The sequence below is a fragment of the Austrofundulus limnaeus genome, unplaced genomic scaffold (assembly GCF_001266775.1).
Source record: "Austrofundulus limnaeus strain Quisiro unplaced genomic scaffold, Austrofundulus_limnaeus-1.0 Scaffold336, whole genome shotgun sequence".
Classification (NCBI taxonomy): Eukaryota; Metazoa; Chordata; class Actinopteri; order Cyprinodontiformes; family Rivulidae; genus Austrofundulus; species Austrofundulus limnaeus.
Genome location: NW_013952738.1, coordinates 421789 through 432498, shown reverse-complemented (window position 1 = coordinate 432498; position 10710 = coordinate 421789).

The following is a 10710-nucleotide window of genomic DNA, read 5'->3' as shown; positions in this document are numbered from 1 at the left end:
TGCGTTTGCCAGCCTTAGCTCGTGCGTTTGCCAGCGTTAAGAGCGTGCGTTTGCCAGCGTTAAGAGCGTGCGTTTGCCAGCGTTAAGAGCGTGCGTTTGCCAGCGTTAAGAGCGTGCGTTTGCCAGCGTTAGCTCGTGCGTTTGCCAGCGTTAGCTCGTGCGTTTGCCAGCGTTAGCTCGTGCGTTTGCCAGCGTTAGCTCGTGCGTTTGCAAAATTAGCTTGTAGGTTTGCTAAAGCCAGCCAGTATTTTTTCGAGGGTTAATTTATATGTTTGCTAGCATTAGCTTGTCACCCACAGGAAAGAGTTACAAATTGAAGTGGCAATTTTTCCAAAATAAATCCCTGCTGTTCAACGTTTTTAATACTATTTATTCAGGTATTTTTAAAGTTGAGTTTCCAGTATTGTTGTGTGGCACAAACTGTGGAATGTTGGGTCTTTTAATCCTTTGTGTTCTTGACTGATGTATTGTGTAAATGTGACGTTCATGTCTTGTGGTTGCTGCTGTGTTACACATTGTAGTACAAAGTATAACACAGCACCAACAAACACAAGATAGTTCAACAGTATACAGGTAGTACATTATACCACTAAGCCACAAAATGACAACAGAAATGTTATTTTTCAATGAATTCACCATTTACAGAATGTACTATAAACTATTTTTATGTGGTTAAATGAAGTTTTAAGATCATTTTACAAAAGTTTCCTGGTTGTAAACTAATTACTAGGAAACACACACACCTTCACTTTTACCCAGAGGCAGCTGAGAGTAAAGGTTCACTGATGTTTTATTACTACAAACATTACTTATTTATCTGAACTAAATCAATTAAAGAAACAGACGAAAATATCTTTTAATAAGCATCTAATCATTTAAGGAAGCTAAAGGATAAATTTATTATTTCTAACTTRGGCATAGCAGTGTCATATTCTTCCATTTTAGGTAAATATGTCATGCTACAGGAAACTAAATGATGAAAATAAAATGGGAAGAAATAAAATCTGTCATTTTATGGCTTCTGTTTGCTCTGAGGAAGAAAACACTGTTTGGAAGATAAAAACCTAAAAGAAACAAATCTGCTTCGACACGAACAAGAAACAGAACAACRGTAATTTATTCCACAAGTTACTTTTAATCTCGGGTTTCCTCATTTATCTTTCTGCTATACAAACACACACTGAAATACTTAGTAAAAGAAAAAGTAAGAAAAGAAAGGCAGCAGATGAGATTATTTCTCCATGAATGTGTTCGGGGCAGTTAGGCGAGATGAGAGCCGCGCCAGAAATTAATTCCAGGCCAAGCAGCACGTCCTCATTTGGTGACGGGTTCCTACTGAATGGACTCCCCGCCGGTCCAAATCAAATGATGCAGGGCTGCCTGCGATACTTTATATTTATGGTGCAGCACCGTGTGGTTTTCTTTTAACTAATGTGCATCAGTCAGTGTATGTGCACAGGTAGAAATGCTGCTAAAACTAAAACAAATCAAAAATATCTGGTCCTAACGTGTCAGCCAACAAAACAAACTGAGCAGATTGACCAGGTGCCTGATTAGAGTTAATCTGCAGCCAGGAGGATAATATTAGAACAGCACAACCATCAGGGTGAAGAGTTTAGCTGCAGCTGTATCAGCGCCTGRTGAGCAGGATGACAGGGCCCGCATGGAGCTAAAGGTTTACCTCTAAACTGTGCTGCTGAATAAAGACACTTACGGAGGTGACGGAACCTCGAAACCATGAAAATCCCACATTCAAGCACCCGTTTCTAATCCACCTCAGATACCAGGACCGTCTGCTCTAACAAATGTGGGGAGGTGACGTTAGAAGACCCAATAAAACTTGGTCAAGAAACAAGACAGGAACCACTGAGGCTCAGGCCTGGACCAGACCACTGACCCAGTTTTACATCGACGCAGACAGAAGGTAGAAAGGATGACTGTGATTGGCCCATCCCTAACTTTTAGTAACTGCCCCTCAAATTAAATCATTTTTGATAAGTAACATCATGATGATGGTAAATCTAATCTGTAGTTACGGGTAATAATRCCACTCAGCTGTCAATAAAAACACTCCCTTGAGGCTACTGACCCCAGAAATCTGGTAAGTGAAACCATCTCTGACCCAAATATCGGACCTTTAAGGCTACTATAAATAAAAACAACCTTTGGAGTTTTATTTTKTAAAGTATGTTCTCTTGTAGAGGTGCAGGTGGAAGCTCGACAGTACTTCAGCATTCACGGAAGCTCGTTAACGTACGTAGGTGGCTGCTGATGTTGGACTCAAAACTGTGAAAATCTGTGTTTACGCTGCCAGGTCCTGAGTTTGTGTGAGTCACTGTGAAAACAGAACGCCCTTTAGCCTCCTGTGAGTACGAGTGTGGGCCATCATTGTTTTACTGTAAGACTTTCTGCAATCTGTGATCAATTCTAAATCAAATTCAGTCCTTTTTTTAGTTACCAAAGATGTTTGTAAAGAGTTCCAGTCATATTAATCTTTTAGTTGTTGCTTTAGTCTATATTCTTTTACAAAGACTTGAAGAAGTTGGTCCTAAAGTCTACGTTTTGTTTTAGTTTATATCATATTAGTCAGAGAGGTCAGGACCTGCAGGGGAGCAGTTCTCTTCATCTGCACCTGTTTGTTGTGGTGTACCACAAAGCTCCATTCTCGGTCCTATTCTGTTCTCTCTCTTTCACTGTTATGCTGATGATGTCTATAGCTCTGTCTTCTACCACTTATCTGTGGTCACACATAGGCCTGTAGCGATAAGCAATAAATGAATAATCGCAAGATAAATTAAAATTTGGTTGATAACGTTCATTTGCACGCTTGTTTTCTTTATCTCCCCCAGTTCTAYTCCATAGCGTACAGTTTWTTGCAATAATCTCTGAGACAATTTATCATCCAGCAAAATTTGTTATTGTGACAGACCTAGTCACAGAGTCAACAGGTACAGAAGAGAAACCAATACATCCCTCTACAGCTCCTTCTGGGGGATCCCAAGGCATTCCCAGGCCAGAGAGGATATATAATCCCTGCAGTGAGTCCTGGATCTGTCTCATGGTCTCTTCCTAGGAAACTCAAAAGGGAGGCATACAGGAGGCGTTCGATGGGTCCTACCAACTCTAATCCTACAAATGAAGCTCAGGTGAAGGTTGGAATGTAGACGGATGAGTGAAGTGAAAGCTTTGCCTTTCTACTCTATGCAGATGACGTCCAAATATTTTTTCCCTAATTTTTCTTTTAAACCAAATGTCCCACTGCATCTTCTGGTTAACAGTCTTCAAGATGTCAAAAACTGACAGAACAGTTTGACTGAACAAAAATAAGAAGTTTTCAGTGACTTGAATGGTATCCCTGAACCTTTGCTCCTCGTTGTTCAGCCATTGTCAGGGAATCTTGGAAACAATGTTCTCAGTTGTCAAAACCTATTTTTAAGCTGCCAAAGCAAAATTTTAGTCCTCCAAAAGACGTCGAAGCACTTGTCAGTGACATCACCTCTAGATGGGACCACATCATCTGGTTTCAGCAGATTTACATTAGCTGCCTGTTTGTTTCTGTATTGATTAAATGGTTCAGAACCCAGTTATTTAACTAAACTTTCAGACTTTTATAACCCCAGAAAACATTTAGGTCTTTTGACCAGATTCTTTCAGTGCAGCTGAAGTTTAAATTAAAGCACAGAGGAGATCTGACCTCCAAACTCTGACTGGAACAACATTAAATCCTGTCTGAAAACTTACTTTTTTTTTACGCTGATGATTAAAACAAGTTCAGTTCCATCAGATTTATTACGTTCCTTGTTCTGAACCCACTTTACGGCAATTATTTTATTTATATACATCAGCTTCTAAATCATTGTGTTCTTTTTAGAAGTGCTACAGAAATAAACTTCACATTGACAATAAGTCCAGAGGCAGGACAACAGGTTTCTGCATGATCTGAAATGACCCGCTTTAGACTAATATGACTAATATGTAAGGTGACACCAGCAGGGTGGAGATCAAAACCCATCAAAACCCCATTAGGAGTCCACTCCCAACACACACACAGGCCAGCATTGTGGAAGCATTTATATCGGACCTTTAAAAGTCGAGGGTTAGGTGTGTCCGAAAATAAAAATAAAAAAAGACAACCTGAACAAAAGACGGGACAGAATCACAGATGGGATCAGGGTGGGGGAAATATTTGTCTTCATTTCTCTAAAACTTTGTCACAAAATGATCAACGTGTCACTGATTTTGGTCGTTAAACACTACAATTAAAGCTCATCTGCAGTAAATATCTTACCTGTTGTAGATAGATCTAACAGTTTGGAGAACAGAAAGACTCAAACATTAAGGTGAAATTTCATCAAATTTGCATCGCGAGGTTATTCCAGCAGAAAAATTTTAACATTCCTGCAGGAAGTGACTCTAGCTGTACAGGAAGTGCTACAGCTGGTTCCTGATGCCTTAAATAATCAGTCAATTCTATGTTAATAAGTATATACTATGAAACCGAGGACTCAAAAGGTATATTATTAAATTTACGTGAATTGCAGTGAAATTTCTGAAGATTGGAGTCATTTTAAGTTGGTCTTGACCTCGCTCCGACTAGCAGTTAGCTCATCAGTCTGGTCCAACGGCCATCTACAGAACCTCTCCTCAAAAAGCCCGAACTTTTGTTTTAAACGCTGCATCTCCTTCAAATTCTAATTTTGCTTAAATACTTTGTATAAAGATAAATATAAAGTCTTGTTTTACTTTTAAATCCTTATGATAAGTTATTTCCACGGTACCGACTCTGATCGCGCTGGAATCAATGCCATCCAAAGATGATTTTTGGTCGAAAGTTAGATGGAAAACATTTGTTTGACACTTTGCATGCCTGATTTCCACCAGTAAGTGGAGGGAAACAATGGGAGCGTCCCACAATGGTCTTTTGTCCAATCGGTACCGGAGACTGTCCAGTTGATTGGGTTTTGGGCAGAGATTGGACCATGGTTTCTGTGGGTTTTGGAACAGAAATAACTGAGCAGAGAGATGGTGGTTTGTGTTCACATTCAGGACAAAAGCAGTACAAAGGATCAAAGTGTTTTACTGTCAGGGAACATTTGACTATGTTAAATAATAAGAGTTAAATCACCCTGATGTCATAAAAGACGAGTTAACAGAATCCAGACCTGGTGCCGAGACAAGAGGACATCAAAACACCAGACTCTCTGATTCGATGTTAAAACTCTTTTCAAAACACAGAGTCATTAGCTGAGTTTGGAAACTCAGAAACAGAAATATTAAAAGTAAGAGAACTCTTTTAAGACAAGATGTTGACGGCATATGCCCAGTTTAAATCACGTTACTTTTAAGCGAAGCAAAGTTTCTGTTGTGTTTTGGCCRTTTTTTGGAAGCTCCCAACATTGTTTTACAATAAAATACAATTTACTTGAAAGAGGAAGTGTTCACAAATGCACACTATGGTTGCAGTCAAGTCAATAGTCTCAACATGTTTCTGAATCTTTTCAGATTTAGAACTCAAAGTAACGTGTAGCAGCAACAAAACTTCAAACAGCGTTCTTATTTTTGCCATTTTTGGATTAAAACTGCTGGAGACAGAATGAAACAAAATGACGCAGAAATACAAAAACCACATCAGCTAGTGACTGGGCATGTTTACACATCGACTGTAACGATTTTAACAATCATTGTTGGGAAAAAAAAATCAATCTGCAACATTTCCAGAAGATTGTTCACATGTAAACTGGGCTTTAGATTGTAAAATACAAGTTTAATCACCAACTAAAACTATTTTTACTTCTACATATCAAAAACTGCATAAGAACAACATAGCATTAGCAACATGAAGCTAACGGTTTCTATCTGCTTGCTGTGTTTTTCCTAAGCTAGGCTGAGCTACATAGCATTAGCAACATAAAGCTAACCTTTTCTATCTAATTGCTGTGTTTGTGCTAAGCTAGGCTGAGCTACATAGCATTAGCAACATGAAGCTAATAGTTTCTATCTGCTTGCTGTGTTTGTGCAAAGCTAGGCTAAACCTTGGCCTTTCCACAGATCTGTTAGTAAACAAATAAAAATTATTGATTCATTTACTGTGATGTCACTTCCTGTTTTTTTGGAGCTGAAGCTCAATTTCGAGCCAAACTTGACCAAAGTTACATAAACAGAATTATAGTTCAAATCAAAGAGACGCCAAAGAAGGAATTTATTTAATTATAATCCTGTCAAGCCTTAAATCCATCATGATAAAAAAGAAAATGAGCGACAGGGACACCATAATAAACAATGAGTGGGAACCTGCACTAAAAAAATAAAACAAAACTCCATTTTTTAAAAAATGCAATAATAATATTTCAAATTCAGCTGGTTTCAGAACACGGTGACCTTTTAAACATGGGTTGTTTCTATCCTTCGACAGATAAAAATACACTCCTGGACTGCACGTCCACAAATTACAGAATCTACACTGACGTCAAAACCTGCGAGCCTGAGAGCGTCTTTATCCTCGAATCCTAATGACAGGATAGAATGGCCGCGGCTGGTGTTGCCCTGGCGACCGGCGCCATGGATATGTGACAGAGGGAAACGGGAGAGTGGAGCTGGAGACAGACGAGCAGAAAAAAAAGAAAGAAAAGAAGCTAAATACACGTACGTCTCTCGGGGTCAGGACGCAGAGGCAGAAATGAACACACGAGATTATTTGAATAAGATTTACATGAAGCACAGAAAGTCCAAACACCAGCACAGAACGGATCTGATGTAACTCAGAAACAGAACTGAATGTGACGRTAAAATAAAAAATTTAAAATTTAAAATACCAATAAAAAAATAAAAACAAATCCAGGAAGGATGGATGTGAGAGCAGAGCTGCAGAAGAGGCTCCTCTTCGCCCACTCCGCTGCTTTTTTTAAACCTGCCAAAAAGTCCCGTCTGTTGGCGTCCCCCCGCTTCGTTTAGTCTAAAGACCCGCAACGTAAACACACACACACACACACCCACACACACACACACACTGAATTAAACATGATGATGATAGTGGGGCTTGCTGACTGAATTCTAATTACACCAACTCTGCAGCCTGAAGGCCGGGTGGGAAACTCGTAATCCGGCGCGCAGTTCTGCGCAGGAATCAGACGTGTTTGTGTGTGACACTGAGTGTGAGCGTGCACGAGAGCCCCGGTGAGCAGAAACGATGACTGGTCTCACTCGTACGGAAATCTGCACCACGTGGAATGTGAATATTAAAAACAGAACTAGCAGCTCTCTGGTGATGTCATTTTGGTGGGTTTATTTTAACACGCTGACTCAAAACTAGAACAACAAAAAGCACAATCCGTTGGTGCTCTGAGTATGTGTTGTAAATGACTCTCAGTTACCACCACACCAAATTTTAGCTCCAYATCYGCAGCGGTGTGCAAAGTTTCACTAATCTGCTATTTGCATAACTAGCTTCTCATTTAGTGGATTAGCTTTTGTGCTAACTGTTATAGGACTGATTGATTAGCTTCCATTAAATTAGGTTCCACTAATTTTAAAGTCCACTAAAAGACAGTTRGTATAAAACTTCTTTTTKTTGCYGTTTATCCCAAATATAATAAAATCTATCCCCTCTTACAAGCAGTGCTGGATGTGTCAGGCACCACATGTGTAGCATGTAGCATCTTTAGCAGCTAAACTTCAACCTAAGAGCGTCAAAAAGAAATAAAATAACATTTATCAATATTTATATCACAAAAAAACTGACTATGTAGAAAACAGGGTACAGAAAGTGTGAGGTGAAAACATGACAGACTGAGTGACTGTCGTCTTAGCAGTTAGCGTTAGCTTCTGCTAACTTTTTATATGCTTAATGGATTAGCGTTAGCAAAGCTAAGATTCTTGTTTAGCAGATTAATGGTTAGTGAAGCTAACATTTTGTTAGCTGTGCCCACCACTGCATATCTGTAAAATTGACCAAGCTATGGACCTTTTTGAACTGGCTAATATCGACACGCTGTGGCGGCCATCTTGAATTGGGCTGACCTGGCAGTTGTAGATAATTTCTTAAGGGTTTGATGTAAACCCATCCATTTGTTTGTAAGATATGTAGCTAAACGACAGGTTTTAAGGTAATATGTTTCAGATTTCTGAAGGACTCTCAGCTACTACTACACCATACGCTATTTCATACCTGTAAAATGAATTGAGTTATAGACATTTTATGTTAGCTAATATCATTTAGCTGTGGCGGACATCTTGAATTTGGTACTTAGTTGTAGACGTGCACCTAATTATTACTTAATGAGAGTTTCTTTAAGCTAGTTTGCTAACAGACACACAAAGACTAAAACATTATCACCCACATTTCAGCTTTTGGTGACAGATGATGTGAAAGGTTACTGATGTTAAAAACTAACTTTATCAAACATACAGTATGTGGTCCAGTGTTAAGATAATAAAGGTACCAGACAGGGTTTGTTTCTGACTCTTATTCTGAAAGGACGAGGCGATTGTGAGGCGGTGAGAGTCCAGGAAGTGTGAGGGAGCAGAGACGGGGAATGTCTGCCGGGCGGTAAATAATTAAACACGGTGGACTTTCACACCTTTAGCTCAGGAGGCACCGTGTAAAAGTAGGAGCGTGGCCTTTCCTTGGCCTTCGGGGTATTTTTAACCCTCCAGGATGGGAGCAGACTGGGTTCTCCTGACCCGGTTCTTCAAATAGAACTGTACTAAATGAACTGACAGGAGGAGTGAGGTCCAGTTGGTCAGAAAGATGTTTTATTGCTAACCTCAACGGGAGTTTTTCATAATTTAACGACTTCTGCTCGCCCTGCCACTGATTAACGTTTGGAGTCGAACCGATTCAACATGGCCGCCTCCGCTAATTAGCTGTAGCTTTTAGTGTCGTCGGCAAATTGGTTGATTCATGATGTGAAAGAGTTAATAAAAAAATGGCTTCAGTTCAGTTTTACAGTTACAGAGCGACAATTTGGGGTGGTAGTAGCTATAGTTAACAAAAACTAACTAAATAACAAAAACTAAAATTGAAAAAACATTTTAGTTAACTAAAATTAATAAAAACTGTAATAAAATGAAAAAAAAAACAAATAACTAAAGCTGAATTTTTTATTTTACAAAACCAACTAAAACTAACTGAAATTATAAATAGAATATCCTATATTATCTTATACTAGTGTCCTAGTATCTTAGTGTTTGTCAATTTTTTTCTTTTTTTTATTGAGTAGTTTCACATTAACTGTGGTCTTTAACAACACTTGTTTACAGTCTGCTGCTAAATGACGACAACAAAAGTTAGAAAGCAACAACGTCCACTTTGGGATTTCTTAGAATCTGACTGAAAAATCAAATCAAGTATCTTGTAGTGGAAACAGGTGATAAAACAGGTGGAATACTTCTCAAAGGAAAAACTGCATGAATCAAACTCACACAAGATGCTAACTATGACCATCTGACACACTAGCTTCTCTCAGCAGCTCCATGAAAAACAAACAACAGGAAGCAGCAGGTTGGAGACAACTATTGTCATCGTCCTAAAATAATCACCAAGTTTTTAGCTGATAAAACTGAGTTACACAATTATTTTAGGAAGGTGTCGCTATAATGAACTGATTTAACAGATTTAACTAGTGACCAAATAGACGTTGGTTAGTGAACTCACAGGAACACCACAAGCTGCAGGATGCAATGGCAAATAAACTATAAAAAGAACTAATAAAAACTAAACTAAAACTAAGCATTAAAAATGAAATAATAACTAATAAAAACTAGGGCTGTGTATTGGCAAGAATTTGTCGATACGATAAATATCATAACAGAGGGGTCACGATACGATATATCCCGATATATTGCGATACTGTAAGCAAGGTGATATATTGCGATTTATTTTGTTCAAAAATTCTATTAAATAAAAACCTCATACTGAAAAAAAAGAAGAAAAGCTAATGTTTACTTACAATGCTAATGCTACHYTTACTCTCTGGCGMTCAAGAGGTAGAGRAGCCAAAYGKCTGGCTCACTGCTGCCAACTAGTGGTCAGAGGCTGAACTACAACATAAAAATGAACGGTTGGCAAGAAGGTTGACATTTTAAACCTTAATTAAAAATCGATACAGGGCTTTAGAATATCGATACAGTATTGGGAAATGAAATATCGCGATATTTCAGTGTATCAATATTTTCTTACACCCCTAATAAAAACTAGCGAATCCACTGTAAAACTAATTAAAACTAACTGAATTAAAAGAAAAAAAAAGTCACAACAAAATAAAACTAAACTATAATGAAAAATCCTAAACTATTATAACCTTGGCTGAGACTCATCTACAACATGTACTTCTTCAAACCTTGAAGCCACAGTGTATTTTTGACATTATGGTGTGTGTTTAATTTAACAGTGTGTGTTTAATTTTGCAACAATAACTTGTTCATCTGACCCGAACGAGACACAGATATAAGAAATCCAGAGTCTGGAAAGACTGGAAAGATGGCAGATAGTGATAAACCCTCTTCCTCTCTGCGTTTCCAGAAGTTGTGCTGGAAACACGTGTTTCCATCGTCTCCTTCCCACTGATAACAACCCGTTAGAGCACGACAACTTCAAAAACACAAACTCTGCTGCCTCCCAAATTGCACAGCGAGCCACATCCATCAGCTCTGAACAGCTGCAGCATCTGTCGCAGACAAAAATAAAAATAAAGTGCCAGTCCGCCCAGAACC